The sequence below is a fragment of the Syngnathus typhle genome, linkage group LG5 (genome assembly GCF_033458585.1).
Source record: "Syngnathus typhle isolate RoL2023-S1 ecotype Sweden linkage group LG5, RoL_Styp_1.0, whole genome shotgun sequence".
NCBI lineage: Eukaryota > Metazoa > Chordata > Actinopteri > Syngnathiformes > Syngnathidae > Syngnathus > Syngnathus typhle.
Genome location: NC_083742.1, coordinates 14,357,449 through 14,382,563, shown reverse-complemented (window position 1 = coordinate 14,382,563; position 25,115 = coordinate 14,357,449). Strand labels below are relative to the sequence as shown.

The 25,115-nt window shown below is 40.8% G+C and overlaps 1 long non-coding RNA gene across 1 annotated transcript in view; it reads right to left on the bottom strand.

Annotated features, from left to right (window-relative positions):
* The window catches only part of LOC133154762 (uncharacterized), a 29,590-nt gene extending 4,693 nt beyond the window's left edge, over nt 1-24,897 (bottom strand). Inside the window, exons 1-3 of the long non-coding RNA XR_009714524.1 lie at nt 24,673-24,897; nt 6,554-6,651; nt 4,644-4,687 (exon numbers count right to left, since the gene is read on the bottom strand). This is a non-coding gene — a long non-coding RNA (uncharacterized LOC133154762). The remainder of the gene's footprint in view (nt 1-4,643; nt 4,688-6,553; nt 6,652-24,672) is intronic.
* Nucleotides 24,898-25,115: the final 218 nt, after the last annotated feature.

The window sequence follows — 25,115 nt, the reverse complement described above, 5'->3', positions numbered from 1 at the left end:
AGATTGCACAATTGGCAGCTCAACCAGTTTTCTGCAAAAATATAAAAATATGAAATATAAAAAAATATCCTTCTGAAGTCGCACAAACCCTCAAATTTTGCCTCGCAACAACTAAGCAAAAATTCACGGCAGTCTTTAGTCAAAGTGTCACTAATTGTTAATTCTCCATTCAGAAATCTAGTTATCCTAATTCAAGCACCAAAATGAATGGTGACATTCTGTAACACACATGCGTGCTTCAGCATCATTTTCTTCCAAGGGGCCGTAAAAACGCGGAGTCGACCACAATGAGCCCAAGCGTGAAAACGCTCGGCCAGAACCTCCGAGCTATAAAGACCACCAAGATGAAGCTGAGCAACTTTGTGGACGAAAATGATTCTTCCATCTGTGCTGGTGTTTATAATTACAGGTAAATGGTGCGAGGGAGTGGAGATAAGATAAGATATGTCTTTATTTGCCCAATAAGGGGAAATTCCAGAGGTGGGTGGAATAGAGTTAATCTGACAAAGGAAACATTAAATAGAGTAAATTGACCAGGCTTGGTCTCAGTGGGGAATAAAGAGTGGGAAAATTATTCCCACAGTTTATGATAATTATTTGAATCTTTGGAGGAAATTCTGAAACAGTAAGACAAGCATAAACAATGAAAGTGTATCATGTACATAAGTCAAACTGTCCTGATTCTGACATTTGTTGCTAGATTGTACAAGGAGTTGTGAGGTTGAAGACTAAATAGGAGAGCAGATTTGCTTCCAATCATCATTATGCGGAATATTTGGTTGCTCACCAACATAATGTTTTATTTATTGTTTGATTTGCGCATTTTATTCATTGACATTTTTTGGGGCGGTTCTGTAAATAAAGTTGGTTGAGTTGAAAAATTGAAGGTCTTGTGGAGTAGCTTGGCAGACATGGTACTCTGCAGTGATCCAGTTTAACAAGTATCTTGAGGGTTTCCGAACACTTGCAAAACTTTTAGTGGCTTGCGGTTTATTGCTGACAATCTAAAAGTCTCAAAATGAAACGTTCAAAAAGTTTTTACCTGTTTGTTTGTTGACGGCATAAAATGACTGATGTGGATATTTAGCTCGAAGCCTTTGTGGTTATTTCGACCATTTTAAAGCTCCAATTCATGCACTTTTAAGATCCATATATTCCATATCCATTCCATATATATTAAATATATCATTTTGTACATAAACTGAAATACAAGTTTATGAAGATGTTTTAAATTTGTTTCTTAATCCAGGTGGTACGGTGGAAAATTGGTTAGCACATCTGCTTCATATATCCGAGGTTCGCGGTTAAAATCTGGGCTGTGGCTTTCCTGTTTAGAGCTTGCTTGTTCTTCCGGTGTTTGCGTGGGTTCCTCCACATTCCACATGAAACTCTCGTGGCACATTTCAGAATGCCTAACTGAATATAATAAAATTGTTACAAAATTTAACTTATTATTACATCAACACTATATCTGTTTTAAAGTGATAGACGGGTTGAACCTCGTGTTGATCTTTCTCTTCTTCTAAGAAAAGTATCCTTACTTTAATACACACAAATAAGTTTTGCCATATGGTGCTCCACATAAACTTGTATTTCTTTTCCGAGAATCCAAATAATGCCGTGACCTGACCTACATGAGTTAAGGCTATTCTTGGAGTTCTATTTGTATGCATGACGCTGCACCTACAGGGAGGCCAGGTACGTGTTCTCTTCCAAGACAGGACCTCACCGACAGAAAATTCCTAATTACCGTGAACAGAGTCAGGTCATGTGTCCTACTGAGGGTGAATAGTTAGTCTCGCAGTTTGCATTACGCAGCATGTCCGTCGACACCTCATTACGCACGCATCGTTCATTGTCAAAACAGAGGAAGTTGGTGCAATGGGCTCAGCTAATCTCGCATAAACTTGATATGCTCTGTGCACACACATGACCAGGAAGCCCCTCAATCGGCCCTCCCGCGTACTCTGCAGACGTGTGGTCAATACACATGCACACAGTGGTTTACTTTTATATCTGGCATTTAAAAATACATAAATCTAATGGGTGAAAATGCTTTATCGCAAAAAGACTCAACTGTAAAATGTTATTTCCCCACAACTGCTTGTGTTTTACCACATAATCAAACCTGTGCTCAAACTCAACTTGAACCCAAACCATGAATCATTCTACCGCAACACTGTTTTGTAAAACGTATATATACAGCCAATAAGAAAAAAGGTTTCCTCTCAGGAAAACTAACAGGAAAAACAGCAGTAATGAAGACACAGAGCAACTGGCAATAGAACTTTACATTCCTCTGTGCATCAATGTCCGTTCCAAGTACAAATTGTCCAAAAAAATCCATAAATCCTAGCAGAACATTAAGCATTTCTCATACTCAAGGGTACATCAAGCAATTGCTATTCCACACTAAATACTATATTTAGAAACCATTGTTTCCAAATCTTTGTTGGGCCAAGGTATAACCTATCGTCGAAATGTACTGTCCTTGCATATTCAATCAAATTTTTGTTGTTTTTTAAGATAAAAAATAAAATAATTACAGCTTGGAGTTCAAAAACAGTCCCACAATATTCCTTTGTTATTATTGAGTTTCAGTTTCAACTGCATTCAGTGTGAAATAGATTCATAAAAAAATAATTGGTTGCACATATATTGCAACACAGCATTCTCTCACTTATACGATTGTTTAATTGACCCACTGTGATCAAACGGCTGATTACACACGTCGATAAATATGTTGTGTTTGATTGCAGTTGTTATATCTGCGTATGCTGTAATACGTCAGCGTGTTCCACTTTATTGCTTTTGTACATATGAATGCAAAAATGGGCCTTTTTTTCCCGCTGTGAAGAAAAAGGAGCATATAATATTTGTTCTTCCACATATCAATGAAGAGTAGTTCTGTTAATAATTCAAAAGGAATTTTACCTGCTGAGGAGTGAGTTATTGTGATTTTGTAGACCCATTCATCTTCATATTGAATAATGAGCGCTGTGGCATAATGGTGCAGAGATTTGTAAGTGGTGTGGGATATTTTTCTCAGATTTAATCAGATTTAAATCAACCCAAGTGTCAACACCACTGATCCCCTTGGAACTTTCACTTTCTCTCAAATTTGGATCCCAAAGAAGCTGCCTTTAAGTTAGCACAGGTGTTAGCACAGGTATTCCGAGTGTCCCACCACCTCCTCCCCTCTCACTATTTATCTGCTGTAAGTAAGCTACATGTAAGCTGTTATTTATGATGAGACTCAGGAGAATTATAGGATCTAAGTAGCTTCTTGCTCATTATTGCCATAATGCGCATTAAAGTGATAAAGCCAGGTGCGCAAAGGCCCCCGGTGGGTCTGCTCATCCATATTCACGAGGATGAGAGAGTCAGAACTGCTTGGCTGTCAGTACATTAATACCTGATATGTCTCACTCTGTGTCTCCTGTGAGAGATTAGAGCACTCATATGTGAGGTGGGCTATTAAACCTAGCTGTATACCGGACTATGCTGTACTGTATGGCTAATCTCTCTGGAAACAATTACCGTATTCTCTGCACTATAAGGCGCAGCTAAAAACCTCCAATTTTCTCAAAAGCCAACAGTGCGCTTTATAACCCGGTGCGCCTTTCATATGGACCAATATTGAGCCACTACGGCAGGCTTGTCCAAATATATGGACTTATATATGGACAAAGTTTTAAAATGGGCCAATCCTTGTAGGTGCGCCTTGTAATCCGGTGCGCCTTGTAATCCGGTGCGCCTTATATATGGACAAAATTTTAAAAGCCATTCATTGAAGATGCGCCTTATAATCCGGTGCGCTTTATAGTGCGGAAAAAACGGTACACCGGACCAGACACCAAAATATTTGATCATGTACAAGTACTTTTTCTTGTCCATAAGTTGTTGTCAAGACATGGCCCTCACTGACGAGTGATTTTCAAATATCGCCATTAGATTATAAAATTACATAGTCACAGGAAATGCATTTGCAGCTTGAACAAGATGGCAGCGCTAGCAATATTAAGATAGCGTTATCACTGTAACGTTAGCTACTGTTGCTATGTTGATGGTAAGAGTTATCTGTGATGGAGTGTTACAGTAACACTAAATGTCATTGATCTGATCTTTTACTTTGCGGAATGTACAATCCATTAAAAATTAAAAGAGAAAAAAAGAAATTGTGGAATGTTGCTTAATATTGCCTTTTTAGCATGCTCACTTCCCTCTGCTTCTGTTTGTCCAATTGACAGTTTTAATACATTAATTAGGTTCTGATGCCCCAACAAATCCCCAGTATAGTACATTTGGCAAACGGTGCATGAAGTACTAAAAGCGAACAAGTTTGATGTATAAGTGCGTCAACGAGAACTGTAATAGTTTGTTGCAGATCAATGAAGCACACGGTTATGAGGAACAACTACACCATAATTGGACAATGACAAACAAAGCCTCGACTCCCATCATTAACGGTGTTACTGAATTAGAAGTGAAAATGAAATGTGGGACGTTATTAAGCAGACGTGAGCTTAAGGAATAACAGCAATGGCCTGAGGGTAAAAATAAGGGAGGCTATTAATTGCATGATGCATATAAAGCACAATTTATATAGAGAAAAAGTAGACTTGCATGAAGTAATGTCTCACCTGCTGCCATCTAACTTTCTTCTTCCTCCCCATCTGTCCTCCTGCTGACATAAATACAATAAAGTGCGACTTCTCCATATCTCACTCTGAAGTTCCTCCCTCAGCAGCTGCTGTCTCAAATACTTTATTGAGTTATCGAACAGAGACTATTTATGACGAAGGCTTGGGTCTCCATGCGTACCCAATGCAGTTTACACTGGGAATTCAGTGTATAAATCTGTAAGCGACACCTATATGGAAAACAGTAACTTGCTTTTGATGACTCTAGGTGTTGATCAACAAATGTGAGTTGTTGTGTGCAAATAATACATAACATCTCACATCGTTTTTACCGTGACTCTCCGAATGTATGGCCCATTGGTCTTTGTGCACAAAAAGGGAGAACACATCTGCTAGAGTCATTCAGTGCCTCAGCCTCCCTCAAGGCTGTGTCTGCACTATTCAAGTGGACCCCCCTCTTGCATTTCCTTAGGGAGTAAAGGTGAGGATGGTCGAGGAAAAAAGGCAAATCTGGAAAAATGAAAAATGTCAAATATCTCCATAAGGGCTACATGTCACACTTTGCAAAGTTTGCGTTGAAAAAAACCTGGAGCTACAGCGGAAACTCCAGTTGTCTAACACATACAAAATTTCCCGTAGGGAATTGTCTAAAGTGAATTACATGCTTCCAGATTTAATTTACAGATTTAACATGAGGCCACCAAAAAAAAGAAAATTATTAACAATATTGGCACTGGTTTTTTTTTGTTAGGCAATTCTAAATGTTGATTATGAAGCAAGTTACACCCCCCCCCCCCCCCCCCACACACACACACACACACATACACATACTCTACACTCACGTGACATCACAATTTTATTTTACTTTTGAGTATTATTTTTCCAGAAACTTTAGGTTGAGTACTATACTGTACTTTTCCTGGTATATAGCCTAGCTAAGTGTTTTTAATTCCATGAATTAAAAAAATGCTCCTGACTGCCCATGTCGCTCTGTTGTTCTGTGTTGTTCAGTAAAGTCGCAAGCACTGAACCTTTTAGTCCCAGAGTGCCTCATTAGCCGTTGCTATTTCAGCTCTTCTCCTCTTGTTAATCACCTCAGTCGATCACCTCTGTCCAATCAGTACCGTGTTGGTGATTAAGAGCGAAAAGATGCATCTTTCTAGCATTTGCACGCACAGGCATTAAGTCGGGTGTGTAGATTGAGGGCAGCAAGTGGGGCAGAAATGTTACGGTTTAAGACTTTTTACTGAAATGGAAGACACCTAAAACTCTTTGTTAAATAACTGCCAAGCTGAAAAAGATGCAAATTGCACAATGCAGCATTTTAGGGAAAGTTCAGTGTGCAGAGTTATGCGCTTTATCTGCAAAAAAGTTATTCAATGATTTGTTTTGGTTTATTTTCTATGTGCAGCCCAGTAAGGGATGTCCCATATTATTATTCACAACTTAAGTATTTGTATTATTATATTAAATTATGTCAGCCTGACTACCAGCTAAATAAGAAGATATTATACACTGCAGCTTGCATTTGTGGCGAGGGTCACAATCTAAAACAGCTCCGAGGTCTCTTAACAACTGTGGCATTGTTTTGTCAAAATAGCCCAAGCATCAAGAGCAACAAAAAGTGTCAATACTAGACTTCCTAAAATTATCATGTTTAAAGGCGCGGGGCCAAAGTACCTTGGTATGAAGTGGTGCCCCCACAGACAACATAATCTAAAAAGCCTTGTTTTCCATCTTAAAAGCAGAGGAAGAGCTTTGTTTCCCTACCTAAATTGAATTTGCTCTCTTAATCAAACATGCATGTTTCTTTTTATCTACCCAAGTAAACACCCCATTTTGTGGTCCCACCATTCAGTTAACTCCTTTGTATGGACACGCGGCGTCTCGGTCAAGGGCAGTTCACTCACCTTATCCTTGAGCTCCCCGGTGAGTGCCGCTGACCCTCAGTGCGAATGCAGATGAGCGAGCGGCTGATGCCGAGTCCGAATCACGAACTTTGCTCCCTCTGTTTCAACAACATAAGAGATTATTTTGGCTGTTGTTGTTTTTTTTCCTTTGCACAAGAGACATTTATATTGTCAGTTGCATCTCATTCATCTTTTATCAGCAACCTGTCCATCACCACTTGGAACCAGACCTTCACACATGTTAAGTTACCTTGACAACAAGGGCTGCTCTGTTACAACATTCAAGTAGAAATAATGCTGTCAATAAGATTTCTATTGTGACAAAATGGAAAAAACGATTGATTGATTTTGATTACGTTATTTTATTAAGAGATGCTCTGCCTGTAGCACTGTGACAACAGCTGCAACATTTGGCCTTGAAAAAAAATATATCACAGGACACATTAATTCCATTTTTTTCCCCCTAACCTCCATGCACCTGGCTCCCGTCCGCCCACTTGTACTCTGAAGTGATCCGCACATTCTCCTCTAATTTGGCAGAGCACACTAACCTTTCACAGTGCAATGCGATAATGATGAGTTTAATGTCATGGTGTCGCACACTGAGGGCCGGTGGAGCAACCCGCTGATAATCGGATACAAGAGTTGGTGAAATAATTATGCCTTGTACAATTATGAGTGACACCACAATGACAAAATCCATATCAATTTTATTTGAGTGTCACACGCTCATGTTTTATTTAGGGCCTCAAGAGGAAGGAAGATTTTATACAAATACAGTATAGTAGTGGTTGACGACGGTCACAACGTATTATTTTGATGTTACAAATACTTCATCGTGTGACTCAGTTACCAACATCATTACATTATTTATTTTAATATGATTATTTAATATTTATAGCGTATGTTTTTTTTTATTAAAATACTGACATGACTATATGACTGTATTATCATGTTTGAGCATTCCAACTTGTCTACAGATTGGGCTCATGGCAGTGCTCCTTCGTATACCCCCGTACCAAGCAAAGTTTCTATAAATTATAAAAGATCATATAAATCTAGAGATCAAACTTAGTCTGACGCACAACAGCAACTTGAGAGGATTTCTTCCTCCTGGTTGAACTCACGCTACCTAGATTACTAGAAGCCAGAATTGCCAATCTTGACGTTTGCACTTTGCTGTATTTGCATTGGGTCCATTCACGGTTGTACTTGTACTCTTCATGTTCTCAGTGTAAACTTTTGATTTGATTCCTTAACCGTACTTGTTGTTTTTGTATGCGGCAGAGGGTTACTGTTGGAAAGTGGATCACAGGGCATAAGAGTATTCTTGAAAATTTTATGTTTTCTCTACCCGCTCTTAAGAAAGGTAGAAAAGAGGGCTGAATAACTTAAGCCTGGACTGCTATACACAAGAAGAAGAGTTGAATAAGGAGAAGACGTGTGGAAAATGTGTCTGCCGGAGCGTAAAATTAGCAATTACATTGGGTGTCATCAGTAATGACAATTTCAGCCCAGATAGAGCGGGTTAATGTCCAACGCTCGGACTGTAATTCGGCCGTTCCACCTGTGTTCAGTCAGTGAGGCTGTGTGCAGCGCAAGTTGACTGGAAAAACAACAGCACACACAGATAAGCCAAGATGGCCGCCATCTGCTGGGAAAGCTTACAGGGGCAATTTATTTTTTAAGGCCGGTGTTGACCTTGATTGTGACACAACACATTTGTAGTCTTGTGACTGTGCCTGTATGTCGGAGGTACAATATATATATATCTTTTTTTTTCCTGTTGAGCTTCTTTTTTTTATCTCTCTTTGTACACTAAAATACAGTTTGTAATAATATTGGATGGTCTTAATTAATCACTGTACCAAAAATAAATTACCATTTTTAATTAATTCCATTTTTTAGTGTAGGGGATAAAACTATCCCCTACATTTTGTTCGAGGCTAATTTCATTAGACAACAAAGATAACAAGTCAAAAATTAAGTCAACCATGTTAAGTTAATCCTTCTAATGTGATGATACCTGTCGGAAAGAAATGCCAACTTTGCCGTATCTCACATATTTTTCAAATTTACACAAGCTCTTCTTTTGTCGACCAAAACAGTCCCATTCATTGGGTTTAATTATCCTGCACCGCTCATAAAAAAAAAAATTAAAAATAACCATCTGTCCTCCCTTTCAGAAGAAGCTCTTTTTAAAATCCCCACGCCTTCATTCATCAGCACAATGTCACATCCATCCCCATGGTGACAAGAATGCAAATGAGGTGGATGCGCACTCAGTGGCCCGTTGTAAATAATTTACTGTTTTGTTTTATTGGAAAGTGAGACACAACATTATTTCCTGCGAGCGCTCCCCTTGGCCAAGGTCTGCATTCATTCTAGAAGCTCCCAGCGAACCTTTGACTTTTATTCCATGTTCCTCCTAACCATTATTGAGGTCTCTCGCATGGCCCGGACACTGGAGTGTGATGACATGATGCATCGCAACGCCTTAAAGCCATATGGTAAAAGCCGGTAAATATGATGTATTATTTATGTTCTCCTGACCACATTTGGACTTGGTCTGGTCTTTTGTTGTAGCAATGATAAATTACATGTTACCCAGAAGGCACAGGAACACTGGTATATAAGAAATAAAAAAAAGATCCATATGCTATATGTGCACCGAGAACTCCCTCACTCTCTTCATCACGCTCTGCTGTCACACAACATAAGTCACTCTCATTTTGTTCGAGGCTAATTTCATGAAAACACCTTTTTTTGCTGTACCGTTGAACTCGACAGCCACTTATGGCCATGTTGTAGGTTTCCGAATTAAAGTGGCTATTGTTGTCGAGAAGTTTCGAAATGCGGATCATCTAGCGTGATGAACTAACTCCTCTGCCATTGTTGATATTCCATTCAGTTCATGAGGGTTAGCTGTAAATCACTTTGTTGCACTACAGAATGATGAATCAGAAAATTGTTTATAATCAAGCCAGGAAATAGCCATATTCACTGGGATGATGATGATGACGACGATGATGTGTCTGTGGGCGGCCAGCATTATTACAAAGTGACATGTGGAGGACGATCTGATCTGCGCTTGATGTGTCTCTCCGAAGCTTTATAACAGACGACATCCATTGCTGTTAATGATCATGAGGAGTGTAATGGGAGAAAAGTGAAATCAGAATTCTCACAAGGACATTTTGGCTCAACTTGAATGTGCTCAGGCCGCTTCGTAATCATGCAAAATGACACGTCATTGTGTGTGTGTGTAGAAAGATTGCGGCTAATGCTATTTTCCTCCAATAGAATATTGATGATGATTATAGCGATGTCATGAAGGGGACATCTGATATGACACGCATCGACTACAGGGAGACGATGGGTCAAATTAGTGTTTGCGACGCATGTGGTCGCGGATAATTCGGCGAAGGCATGCAGAATTACAGCTTTAAAAACTCCGATAATATCCGATTTGACAAATGGAGCGTGGCTGGCACAATGTGACATTGGCATCGGCACAGTTGAGACGTCGTCGCACAGCTTAAGCCGTGCTCTAAATATGAAGTCTTAACTAAATCTCTCAGCTCATCTGATAGCGGACACTTAAGGGAAAGTGCTGCGACTAGGCGTTTTTCATCCCGACTGTCGCTGATTTGTTAGGGCCACCCTCTCTCAACATCTGCAGCTTCTCGCCATCCATATTACTATGGTCCGCTGCCCCCCATCTCCTGCGGGGATTAGCTGGCTAAACGTAGGGAGGCGCTCAGTAGCATAAGAGCCACGGTACCTCCGCGGATCATAAATTTGCCCGTGATTGAGGGGAGCGACGCGGGGCCCCTACTGAGCAAGCAGACGCTCCGAGGCACGGCGGCGAGCGGAGTGACCTCAAAGCGACTTTAAACCGACCTTGGAATGGGACTTAGTGTGACAGAGCTCTTGCTGGAACAAGATGATAAGGCTGCAGATTAACCGATGCGACAGCCGAGGATAACACCATCTCCATCGGAGATACGGGAAATAATCGAAGGCGCAAGCTCTCATTCACATTCACGTTGAATATGTCGGAAGAGGCGGGCCTGGCGGGGAGGCGTGAGACGTTGATGAGTCTGTGCGTGAGGCTCTAGACGTGAGCTATGATCCACAGCAGCTTCTTAATGAGTGTTTTTTCTTCACTGTTCTTTGCTGAGTGTTTAATAAACAGCTGTAAGGCGCATCAGCAACCTTTCCTACATGCAAGGGCAGAGCATAAGAATAAATCCAGACACACAGATTGATACAGTATGGAATCTGCTCTATAGTAGAGTACATTCGATTCACCATTACGAGGCAGTTAAGGTGAAAGGTGAAGGTAGAATTTGACAACAGATTGCTTTCTCTGCCTAATGGAGAAACACCATTAAGGTTCCATGTTCACTTCGCTCGATGCCAAAGATCAAAGTGTATGTTTTTCCCATTAACAACACCTCCAAGATCATCAAAACCAAGTCAACTTGTTAAGGTCTGCCAGTGTTAAGGACCCAACTGCAGGGAAGCACGCCAAACGTGCTGTTGAAACGAATTTAAGTTCAGAAATGGAACAGTAATCCCCTGAAACCTTAAAGTAGGTACTTTAAAGATTTTGTTTTCAGTTTTACCACAGATGCAACTACAACCGCCATTATTGGGAATGAGAAAAGACAAGCGGCAACAACCCATAAAAGATGGAAGAAACCATAACTTGGAATTACACCAATATTGAGCCAAAACCTTTTTCACTATTACGGACAAATATCTAACAGTAAAGACAACCCCGAGTGTACACTACCAGCTTGGTCTGATGCCAAAGCATTGTAACATTAGCCAGGGAAGTTCTACAATCCTGCGGTTTCTCTCATGTCCTTTTCTTCTTTTCATCCTCCATGACGCTCAATAGTCTTGGTCTCTTTAATTTACTCGGCCCAGTGGCTGCAATTCATCTTATGGGATGTGACGCCAATCGAACAGGATTTACAAGTGAGAAGAAAATAAAATGAGCAGACTCTTAAAGAAGTTGTGCATCTTCATCAATATCATGATTACAATTCATGGAAAGCATGATGCCCTTCATAGCAATGATCAAACAACGGTGTACGCTATCGTAATCAGTGATAGTCTCATCTCTTTGGCGGGCCAGACATGAAGCAAAGATGAAGAGTGGGAGGTGGGTGATCTCATATGGCAAACATGATGTTTATATTAAGCTTTACATGATCACAGGCAAACATGACGGCGCTAATGTCATCGCCCAATGAGTTTGCTTCCCATTGCTAGTAACTGTAGCCCGAGCTAAGTACTTCATTGTACTGCGTCAATCTGTCACAAACAAAGGATGAACTTGAGGTTTCGATTCCAGGTCCCCAAAAGGGCTTTCAGGGATCATCTGTGTGTAAAAAAATACTTACATCTGCATTGATGGTTAGGCTCACTGGGCAAATGAGTACCGTATTTTCCAAACTATAAAATGCTACTTTTTGCACAAGCTTTGAACCCTGCGGTTTATAGTCCAGTGCGGTTTATCTAGGGATTTTTCAAGATTTTTATGATATTGTATGATTTGCGCATATTCTCATTTATGGAAATTTACCATTAAAACACCAGTACGGCTTATATATTAACAAAACGGGATTTTTTCCTAATTTAAACTGGTGCGATTTATATACGGGTGTGGTTTATAGTCCAAAAATTACGGTATAAGTATAAGTCCTCTACCAACCAACAATTCCTTTTAAACTTAAAACATAACAGGTTCCTGACCTAGTTTGGGGACTTTAAACTCAAGGGTGTAAGACCCAGTGACCCCCATATAGGGCTCGTTACTAACTTGTGGACTAGCTGGTGGACCCAGTGAGCTAGCTGATCATGTCTCATGATAAAAAGTCTACATTGTTTTTCCTTGTTGACTGGAATTGTCCATCTAGATTTGAAACATCCTACTAGTGTCTAAAACAAATATAGAACTGGATGACTCAGAATTTATGTCAATTCAACCAAAAAAAAGTTGAGGAAATTGTTTTTGGCAGTTAAGAAAAGAGGACTGCTGTGAATGAACACTTGGGGCCCTATTTTGGTAGACAGGTGCCCGTGCGTTTGTCGGACCTGCTGACTAGATACAAGCTTTTTTTTTCTTTTTTTTATTCAAGTCTGATGAAGATGAATAGCGCTCCTTCCAAGTGATGCAACAGATATGAGAGCCTGCTACAAGCTGTCAATATGAGATGCTGCAGTGATTAGCAAACGCACGGGGAGACAAACAAGCCCTCTCCACAGAGAGCCAATGGGATTTGAGCAAATGTAATTTTTGTGTGCACATAATGACTTAGGGGTATGGGAATGAAAAGGCAGCAATATAAAGTGCTTTGTGCAGCTTGAGCATCACTGCACATCAATAAACTACAGCACTGGAAAACAAAGAGCAAAGTCCCCGGGCAAATCTGTAAGCAAATGTACAATTATGTATTCAAAACACACTTGTATTTTTGAAATGTGGAAAGAATACCACATTCAGGTGGAGATGTTTTCCCTCGCATACAATGAACACAATTTGTTTTAGTGTGACAGCGTTCGCGAGCGGCGACGCTGCCAGGCGACGCTGGCAGGCAACATTTACTAGTGCTCATTAAAGATTGTTCCTTTTGCGTTAGTCTTTTATTGTCGAAGCCAATCTAAAAAGATGCCCGAGTGAGTTCTCATCGCTCGCTCACTCGTTGTTGGCACCAACGGTGAGTGGTAGTTCCTTCAAGGGTACTTGACAACAAAATGTTTGTAGAACCAAGTTTTCCTCATCAAAAACAAAAGCGGTCGCCTCTTCACCTGTGAATACGCAGCCCGATGTTTTCAATTGAATGCCGACCGGTGGTCCGACTTTCCCAGATGATGCTGTGGGAAGTCTTAAGGAGATGGACAAAAGAGGCCTACAAATCCCTCATGGATTACCTCATGCCTTTGGTCTCTGAAGTGGCAGTTAGCCTCTCTTCAAAACAAGGAGGAAGTAAAGGAAGAAGAAGAGGAAAGCATTCAGGGCAAATTGTTGAGCGGATGCCACCATAAGAGGCGAAAACTCTGTTGCTCAATCCAGGCAATAAAAAGAGCATTGAACAAAAAGTGAAGCCGCCTGATTAGTATTCATTTGTGGAGGGCAACTAATCCAGATGAAGAATCATCTTCACCGTGTTCACAGCTGATATATTCATGAAGCTGCTCATCTTTTTAGGGTTTGATGCCAATCTTGATGAATTCTTAATTACCGTATTTTCCGCCCTATAAGGCGCACCTAAAAACCTAAAATGTTCTCAAAAACCAACAGTGCGCCTTATAGTCCGGTGCGCCTTATATATGGACTAAATTCCTAAATTTAAACTGGCCCAAAGCATTGTGTCATGAAATCAATCATAAGTGGCCCGCTGAAGACTATGAATCATGACTCAAAAAGACTATGGATCATTATTTTATGATTATAAAGTAATTTGTTCTGTCTGAAGTTGAAATAAAAAAGATAAAATGGAGAATGATTTGATTTGGATTAAAAATCTGACATGATGCATTAATGGTGCGCCTTATAGTCCAGTGCGCCTTATATAAGGACAAAGTTTTAAAATGGGCCATTCATTGAAGGTGCGCCTTATAGTCCGGTGCGCCTTATAGGCCGGAAAATACGGTAAATTTATTGGCTTTCATATTGGTACTCTGTTGAATTCCTTACAAAATTTGAATGATTCTCTCAGCCGCCGTCGAGACGAGCATGCATTTCAATCAAGAAAAGTACAGTGGATCTTCGGAAGGCAACAGCTGAGCAGTCAAAAATCTTATAGAGTGACTTTTTTCCAAAGCTGCGATGCTTACATCACATAAAGCCCACAGTGAATCATTTTGTTTTACACTATTAATTAGGATGAGCAAGGAGGAGAAGCTTCAAGTGTCTTTGGCAGAATTTGTACAATAACGCTTTGCAATCATTGAAGAAGAAAAAAAAATGTTGTTTACCAACCGTTGTAGATAATTATTTTGTAATGGCTTCATTCTGCAATAATCAATTTCTTTTCATAGCATTCGTGTTTACGGTCGATAATTGTAGCCTTGCGTTTCTAGATATTCATTTTTGAATTTACATAACAGGCATTCGTTATTATAATTACATAAATGATAAAAGCAGGGCAAATTGCATTTGGAAATGTTTCGATATTTGTGTTAGGAATTCAACAAAACTGTTAATTAGATTTAGTGAGATGTAGAATAAATATTATTCCTCTCATAATGCACATAATGTCATACACTTGTGGTAAGAATAACATTTCTCGACAGATTACACCCAACACCCACCTAGCTAGGGTTTGCTATTCATCAATTTAGCTCTGTAATTATTTCTGTGGATCCTTATAGATTCACTTAAATCTTCAAACTCAAAGGCCGGCCTGAATGAGATAGTCGTAATTGGTATCAACGAAGTATACAATATGTTCAGCAGTTCGGGCTTTGAATTGTAGCGCCCCACCTACGCCCTATCTATTGCCCGAGAGAGAATTTGCTATGCATGTCAAGCTTTAATGAGAGTCAAATGGGTAACATTTGATAAACACTCAGCTCTACTACAACATCATTTAAAATGACTCAATGTGTAGGCCAGTGAAGGAAAATTTACCCCCACACCAGCCCCCGCCCTCATTGATCCACACGGTCCTAACATTTTGACTGATGGAGCCAATCAGCCTATCATGGCCCCCGCAGATGGACAGACGCTCATTTACAGGTGCGCTGTGGGAAATGCGGATGGATTTGATTGATTGACAGGCTGTCAGCGAGCCACTGGGGCATTACAAAACCATCCCCTCGCATTACCGTAGGCCAGCAACATCCTGTTTGTGAGAGTGCACGCGTGTTTGTTGCAGAGTGTGTGTGCTTTGTGAAAGCGAGCGGTCGGGTCTGCGTAGATTACACGTCCAGTGGGGTGACAGCTCAAGAATCAGGCTGTCAGGTGGGCCTGCCCCCCTTGTTCAAAGGCGGACGGAATTTAACAGCATATCAGGTGATGTGTGACAGGTCTGCATCATCTGCTGATGTACATGTATGTCTTTCTAACTTCTAACCTGCAAATGCCTATCACCCAATACTCATGCACACAATAAACGAGCAGCGCTTTCATATTAGAAACATGGGTACTTTTTTGGGAGAGGAAAAAAAAATCAACATTTGGAAGGAAAAGTCAATGCAAACTCAGCACGTCAGTTAAGGCAATTCCCTAAAATTAAACAGCTTGATTCTCTCGCGTTACCCACCTGCTTAAAAGCTTCTGTCAATTTTGTCACACTTCCTTTTTTCTTAATTCAGGCATACATTGATGGTACTCATGTTACTAGGCACCTACTGTCCTCTTGTGGCCAAGATGGAAACATGAACAGCATGGAAAAGTCATTCGTCAAATCCCCCTTTCTGTATTCTCGACATCAGCAGCACCCTAATTAGCTTCCACAATACAAGTCATCTTGGCATGTGAACAACAACCATCAAATATTTAATTTGACACTCGTCAATTATAACAAGCAAGAATCATAGCCTGATGAGAGAACTCCAACGGTGCATCTCTGAATTTACATTACAGTGCTATCTATTGTTGCTCATTTGTCTTTAATAGCTTGATAACGGTGTCTGCGACGTGCTTTGCTCAAAATACCTCAAGGATAAAGAATTACAGTAAATTTTCACACACCAATACATGCAAAATGATCACTTGATCATGGAAGTGTGTAAAATGATGCTTCAGGTTAACCGGGCAACATGGCGGCGACAAACTTAAAGGACTGGGTGGTCCGCTTGGAAGTACACGGGGGAGAGAAAGCATGAGGTACGACAGCTTCCTGCATATGGACCTGACAGCATGGTGACGGAGTGCGTCTGTTACTGATGTGCTGTTAACATGTTTCCGCGAGGGCAGTCACGGCCCGGTGCAACCTGCTGCTTCACACCTGTTGTTTCATGTCAAATAAATACACAGCACAACACAGGAGGTGTTACAGACCGCGCGGGTGATTACAATGTTCCTTTATAAGGTCGAGTATGGCTGAGCAGAAGCCCAATGTCAAGCGGGGACACAATTGATTAGTTGTGAAAAGCGAACGGTGGGCCAACATCTACACGGCGAGAGCATGTCTGCTGGCACACGCCGCCAGCACATGTGTTCTCGTTCTTCTGTTATTTGTCATGTCCGACCCTCTCGCAGGCCCGTCTCATTTGGATTACTTTGGAAAGCAAGCTGTTTTATCAAGTGTGCAACTCCCCAAATGAGTTTCCCACCTTGGCTTTGGCACGCGGTGCTTTTCCCCGGGAGATGCTAATGACCCCGTTGCCAGGTCTTTGCTGTTTCAGCTAATAAATTGTCTGTCGCACATGTGGGAGGAAACAGATATGTTTCAACCAAAACTCTGTGAAGTGTATATAGTAAATTGTAAAACCACTTGTGCAAAACCTACATGAGGATGATGACGTAATGTAAGTGTAACTGATTGTTTGTCCACTAGATGGTAGTGAAGCAAATTTTACCTGAGTGAGCTCATATACTGTAGATTTGGGACTTTAGATTAGGGTTAGGCAAACATTTGTACTCCAGTGATTTTTATTTTTGGGATATGTAAGTAAAAAATATAAAGGAACATTTATTTTTTACAATTAATTTTATTCTAATTGTTTAAATATAACATTTTGTTTTAGGTCAAGTTATTTGTATGGGAGTTTTTAAAAGATGAGTTAAAATGTGTATGTAGGTTATTTAAATAAGTATAAAATAATTCAATTTCATGTTATATAAAAAGGAATATTTAATTTAAAATGTTACATTTTCAGGGAAATAGTTGATTTTACATTTTTTCAGAGTCCACTTTTGCTTTAATATACATTTTAAGCTGAGTATGACGATTAGGAAAAGGACATGCATTACAGAGCAGTTTATGAAATCAGCATGAAAAATAGGCTTGCATACATTATAACAGTACTGGATGCAAAGTGATGATGTCATAGTTTGGGGCTTCAGATAAGTTTTTGTTTAGAGCAGCCCATCTTTAATTCAGGGTGATTTTGCCTCTTTGTTGAAGGTCAGAACAAATGGTTTTCTCGCTGTACAATGAGTTATTATTATTATTATTATTACTCATACTATGTATAGCTGGGAGCAATTGCAAATTGCACCGTGGTGACTTTGTCGCTAGAGGGAGACAAGCTTATGGCACTGCTTTAACGCAGCAAGGGGGCCCTTTTTTAACTAGGGACTGACGTCTTCCTACGTGGGGCATCTATTTTTAATTACTTTTTCCCCCCTCAGAATGAACATGGCCAAGAACAAATCAATTTGGTACTCTTAGATGGACGAGAAGGATTTTTCTTATTGCAAGATTGCGGATCAATTTAACCTTTCACCTTGTACCCCAACAATATTGACACCCACAATAGATCAATAAACTTGTCTTCTGCAAATAAATATAAGGTTCCAAGTTTCATTAGACAATAGTGGATTCCACACCTAGCAGGGGGGTTACATATACACAACAACATCCGATGCAATTAAATGTGCAGTATTAATTATTCAGTAAGCTTTCAATGTTCCTTTACTTTGACTGTATTTGCCCTGGGGGAGTCATAAAGTATATGTCTATCTGTGCAAGTGATAATTTTCCTCAAGTGATGGAATGTGCATGTTTGATGGGGAGGGTCAATAATTTGCTTTTATGTTGTTTTACTTTTCTTTTTGCAGTAGGACTGAGTCCATATTTCCGCATTCCGTACAGGGGTGACATATTCAATCATGAAACGACTCACCTACTGCATTTTTTTTTCCCACAATGATGATATTAATAAATCAGTATCTTTTTCTCAAATATATTTTATCTTTTTAAGCCGAATTTTAAATATAGCTCTTGCATTGTCTCTGGTCAGATAGTGTTCAACACACCAATAAATTGAGAATTTCTCAGCAAAGGCTTGGTCTCCTGATTAAATCTGCACTTCTCTGCAATATTGCAGCGGCCGAGCAGGAAATGTCAGCTGATGCACAGGAAGACCCTTTGCTTGCCTCGCCCACGCCTCGGCAGCAAGCCATAAATCCACACTTCGTCTTTAAGGGAAGGTGGGAGTTTCTGGGAAAGTGCATGTGTGACAACGGCAAAACATCTTGGATAATCGCCGATGGTGTTTCTGTGGATATCTTTACTAGAATAGGCTGGTCCGATGTGTCTGGACCAATCAGAGCGAGGTGCATAATCGCGCTTCCTGGAAGAGCGCAGAGCCGCACCATCTCAGGATGCGGAGGGATGCGCTGAGATCACTTTCCGATTAAATCACTCATTGCATCACTACGTTGTCATTCTTGGTTGGGCATTTAGTCAGAAGACAATGTCAGAATTGGCATCCTTTCCTTTTTTAATCATTTAGATTTGCATCTGAACTCCGATCAAACTGGCTTTTAAACCTGCTTATAGGGAAGCACTTGCGTTTACTGGAAAATTGTTTTGCTTATAGCTGACTCACACACGAAAGGAAGAAACAGCTGCTTTACCTTGACCACTAGGGGGCAGCAGAGGATAATGATAATAAATCACAAATCAAGTTTCGTAGACTATGACTCAACATTACGGCACTGAAATGGGACTCATCAACAGTGACCATTTCTATTAGGTCAGCATTTAGTGTAAGGCAAATCCAATGCAAATGACATATACATGTTAGATAGATTCAATGTTTACAAATATAATCATCTTCACTTCTGATTGATACTGACAGGGAGTAACAGGATAAATGAGCTTTACATTATCCCACTGAACCGCTCAAGCCATAGTTGCTTACTGTTGAGTCATACATCGATCAAAAATGATCTCATGTTGCACAAATGACCGCATGCCGCAACACATTAGAGTCCCCTTTAAAACATAAAAACACCCTGAATATCCAGGTCAGAGGTGAACACGAGACCAGACGAGTTTATCTCGTCACATGCCGTCACATGCAAGAAAAAGAACACAGGCTGCTGATGGCACCGGGTTCTGTGGCTGCATACTTGAGAGCAGGAGGGGAGCCGTATGATGAGTGTCATGAGGTGTCGGCATGCAGTGGAACGCCAGCGCCCTCCAACCCAACAGGGAGGAGGACATGCGTTTGCAGTGACGTCACCGCTGCGGCCTTGAGCTCATCTTTGCAAGCGATGGCGTTAGTGGCCTGTGAAAGCCACAAATGGTGCATCCCTGCGGGCCGAGTAAACATTGGGCCTATTCAAGGGAGTTTCTGCATGCAACGTCAAATCCAACTTGAAGATGGGTGGGGTGGGCTATTATGTAACACGTAGTATCCAGTGTCACAGTACAGTATGTAAAGGGCAGACTTGTACACAATCTTCTGCAAGTATTTTGGTTGTTTCTAAGCAAAACAAAACATTCTCTTTGTGCACGCCCACAGGTAGTGCTAGTGGGTGAGAAATATCCAGTGCCTACTTTGTTTTATGTAAGACTAAAGCACTGTGAGTTATTTTTGGGCTTTAGACATTTGAGAATAGTCATGGCCACCAGAATGAAATATCTAGTCCTGTTCAAAGAGAAGAGAAAGATAACATTGTGAAATTGTGCTCGGAACAGCAGGCGTAGGGTCAAAAAGGCCCTTTCAGCTCTTGCGCACATTGAACACTTGAGCGGGGAGGGTGTGACGTTGCGCATTTTACACGCTCAATACCAGTGGAACAGTGTTGAATACACTTCATTCTCCCATTGATGCTAAATTTGATATGATGCTACACAAAGAACAGTGATTCCACTTGAACTGAATTAGCACAACATTTAATGCATATGTATGCCAGTGACATATAGTGACAGCCAGAACAATTAAATGCTCTTCGACTACTGCAGCATATTTAAATAAACAGTATGCATTTTTTGCAACATACTATTTACAACATGGCTCAGTAAAGTTTGGGAAACATTCAACTTCTACGACTTTACCCCACTGGACAGCTTGCAAATTGTCATTCATCATTAGTCAATAAAAATACTAATAAGCGTACCATGATTGATTATGACAAGGCCAAAAGCAAACACCATGGATCAAAGACTGAGAAGATTTTTCAAGTGTGTTCCTAAAATATATTAAAATGTTAGTAGGTGGCTTCTGAGGAAACTCACATGCTCATGTCGTTAGCTAGTGTCACAATCTTTCATTCGTGGGAATGTTTGGGGTTTTTTCTGCAGCATGCCTTTGCCTGCAGAAATATCACTTTAGATATGTGGAATTCTCTTTCACAGTTTTCAACTGAGTTCCACTGTGTTACATGATTTTGAGTCTAAGTTGAAGCAAAGGCAAGCGAGAACATACTCAGTCAGCTTGTTCTAAAGTGACTTATGGTCTTGGTCTGCCATAAAGGACTTGACCTGAGACCAAAGTCCTGTTCTACACTTCCAGTGAGCCAAAATAGAGATGAATCTTTTTCATTGCGGTCTCAAGTGTCTGAGTATACCAAAACTTACTTCTCAGGTTCACTGATTTGCCAAGTGTTTCATTGTTGTGTTGGCATAACCACCATCCACACAGAGTACTATCATATCTCGGACTGTATGTCTTGCTTGCTACCCTTCAGGAACACCGAGTTGTTCTTCCTCTTTAGCTCCTAAGTAATACGCGCTTTTTCTCAGATTGCCCTCACACCTCAATGTTCCACTAAGACAACCTGTGCACCGTGTCAACGTGACTCCAATGTTCAAACACCTTCCCATGTCTTTTCGCCTCCTCTTCACAGACAGTGGGAGGTATTTACTGACAAAGGTTTGACATCGGCGGACTTTTCCCTCACAGCACTGTTGATTGTCAAACACGCATGAGGCAACGTGTCCTGCCAAGTCGGTGCTTCACTTCGTTTTGATATTGGTCACTCAAAGATGATCCAAAGAGCACTGAGCGTGGGGGAGTAGGCAGGAGCAAGGCAGGGGAGCAGGTAGATAAATGGAACAAAGAGAATGGTGCAGGACATTCTGACCTAGTATGCAGAGAACGGAACAAAAACTGAACGAGTGTGCGTGTCCAAGATTTTGGGCCAACGTCATCTCCCCTGTACTGCCAGGCCTGTCAAAAGTTCACTGGCACAAGGGTGGTTGAACACACACTTGCAATTGTGCACATGCTGTACAGTCAAGCACACACGCACACACACTCTTAAGATCAATAGCTATTAAAAATGCACTACAGGCTTGAGTTACTCTTCCCTCTAATGTGCGCACGCTATGATTTGTCAGTAAATGCTCACAGGCGTTTTTCAGCTGCACACTATTACTGTAACTTGTATTATCAGCAGCACAGCTTCAAATATCTGTATTTGCAGTATTTCATGTCCATAAATTGCACAACTACATTCTAGTCTATAATGAACATGCAGCATTATGAAAGGTGGAAATATTGTTGCTATTATTGTTGTTTTGGTTTAAATAGTATGCAAATGGAAAGTATGCATTGTGGTGGGTTGCAGAATTTAGTCAAATATCACTGAAATGTACCACAGAAATTTGAAAAAAAATAGTATATATATATATATATATATATATATATATATATATATATATATATATATATATATATATATATATATATATATATATATATATATATATATATATATATATATATATATATATATATATATATATATAGTATTTTTTACACTACAATTTTCTGCCTGAAGTATAATCAAAATTGATCCAAATATGTTTACAATTTTGTGATCCAACAATTGTTTTTTGCTCTACGGTCAGTTACTAAAGATGCAATTAGGGCAACCGTGGTTGACCCGCCATGGCAAATTTATTCAAATGTTCTCCCTTTACCACGGGAAACTTGTCTTGCCTAGTCTCTCACTGGATTGCACAAGTGGTTTTAATGTTGTATCCGGTCAGCACATAGAGTCGCATTTATAAATAGAGGAGCGCAGTGATCTTGTGGTTCGTGAGGCTCCAGAAACACATGACTATCTTTTATAATTGATTTACAGACAGAAGGGGGAAGAACTCCAAATAGCCCTCCCACCTAGAACAGGACGTCTTGGTTAAAGCACATGCTTGCAAATAAGCGTAACATACTGAGTCCAGATTTGGGATCATTTTGGGATGGAGTCCGGACGTTAAATGATGCCCAGCTCTACTTGGCAGCATTCCTTAAACACGGTGGAGTCCCACACTGTCCGAACGGCGGATGCAGAAAGCCCCCCCGGGCTCACCCTTCCTCCCACCGCCATAGAAAAAGACACACGCTGCACTGTCAATAAGAGGTGAAAGGTTAACCGGGAGCCAGCCAAGAAGTCAGAAGGTCAGCGTTTAGGGTCTGTGTTGTAATTATGCCATCCCCTGGGTTGTGTAAAGAGGGGCTAGGCAGCTGTCCTCACCCCGGAAAGTTACATTAACCCTGGCTAAGTGCAAACTGGAACTGTGGTTGACTTTTAATGGTTGCAGCAGAAGGATGAGATCTACAATACATCGATGAAAGTTGCAGCATTCAATCTTGCCGTCCACTCTGTTGGATATCACAAAAACTGTAGACATGTTTTCACCTTTGGTCCAAAGAACACCATTGATAAAGGAAATAGTCTGAATTCAAACCATATCATCAACTCGTAGTTATCGCGGAGCACACAGGAAGTCAGTCAACAACTTCTCCATGTTTGTTCATCTGGCCTACAATCACTGAATGTATTAAAAAAAAAAAAAAAAAACATGATGAAAATGGAAAACCAGCCCCCTCAAACTAAGCAAGTAAAGCCAAGTCAGTATTATGCAGTGTGAAATCAGCCCCCACATTTTTTGGTTAGACATCCTGTAAAAATCAATACAGTTCTTATTTTAACTAAAAACGTCAAACATTTTGAGATTGCATTGGATCTTCTAAGCTTGCACAGGTGTACCTAAAGAAGTGACCAGCGAGTGTAAAACATCATCAAATAGTCCCTTTGCTCACTTCCAAAGAGACATATGCTTAATGTCGTGCTTTGAGCGCGTGCTAAATGGGCCTATCTCGCTTTTGGGTGCAGCTGTCGTAATCCCCCAAGGGCAAGAAAAGGAGAGGGGTATTTGAGACTTATCATGCTACTCAACCCCCCCCCCCCCCCCCCCCATCCCTGCATGCTCCTCCTGTCTTGCTCAGTTTTCAGAGTCCACACGCCTGAATCACATCAGCCATTAAAAAAAAAAGAAAAAAAGCTCACGCACGCATCAGAGTGATGATTCATCCTTAACCCTTCGTTTCTCCCCGGGGTGCACGGGTGACTCAGGATGAGAGGAGGAGAAGGAGCGGGACAGAACATAATGGTGGCAAGTACGCCGAGAACCGGCAATGCTGTCGAGTGGCGCAGCGATGAGCCGTTTGGCCTTCAGTGCTCAGAGAGTGCCATGCAAGGCGAACAGTTCGAGAGAGGCACCTTAGTCACCACGACAACTGTTGTGCAGCACTTCTCCAAGAAACATTGTGTCTCTGCTTACTGCAAGCGCTGTTTGTCAGCTTTGTGGTTTATGACAAGGACTGCTTTTAAGCATGCTCTCCACTTGGTTTGATGCAATCTGAAGAGTAGTTCTCACTTAAAATTGCTCAGGGACATCTTGGGCATTCTTTGCTGGCACGAAGAGCACTGACCTATAAACCAACATGTTATATTGTTGAAATTGTTTCGATTAAGAAAAATCCTTATGAGTTACTTTTGGCTGCAATCCAATCAAACCTCGAATGAAAGGATTGATTTGCAAAACTACTCTGCAAAGATTTTTTTTTTTTCTGAGTCTTGCAATCTTCACAGAATCAGTAATGCTGGCCCATACAATGTAAATGAGAAGTAATGAGACTCTTTACCCAATCAGATTTTAAATTTGTTCTCAAGGTGCCAAAACGCAGATTATCTGGAAGGCCCAGCTAGCAAACGCACAGCCTAGTACTGCACTGTGAAGCAGAAATTCACAGTGGGTGCAAAAAAGGCCATTTTGCAAACGTGATCCTAATTGGTGCCACTGTGACCTTTTCAAAACCAAAGTAGAATGAGTCAGTGCACCTTAAAACATGACTTGGCTGCATGCTGGGAGGGAGAGTGCCTTACAGCTAAAAAAAAAATGACTCACGACTCTCTTTCTCCCTTTCGGCTCTCGAGGGCGGTAGGCTGGTCCGCGTGTGTGGGCCCAGTGGGTGTGCGGTGAGTTGTCGGCGCAGCAATAATATCACTTGCAAAATTACGATCAGGTCCCCTGAGAAATCGGGCAAGCCGTGCGACAGCGATCAAGGAAGTTTCCTTTCGTTGCGTATGCAAATGACCTCAGCCGCACCACCCATGATGCTTTGTTATCAGAGTGGAGTTTCCCCTGAGTGGAGGAATACCCCGCCCTCACATACCCACACATGGTACACTCACCAGCCACAACATAAGCTACACTTTCATATGATAAAAGCCAATATGAGAGTTAGAGCAATATGATATGATATTTTGGCGAAGTGATTCTCTGTCATTCGATTCCTATAGGTTTGCTTGCCTGATGATTTTACTTATTTTTCTTACGTGTCAACTGAG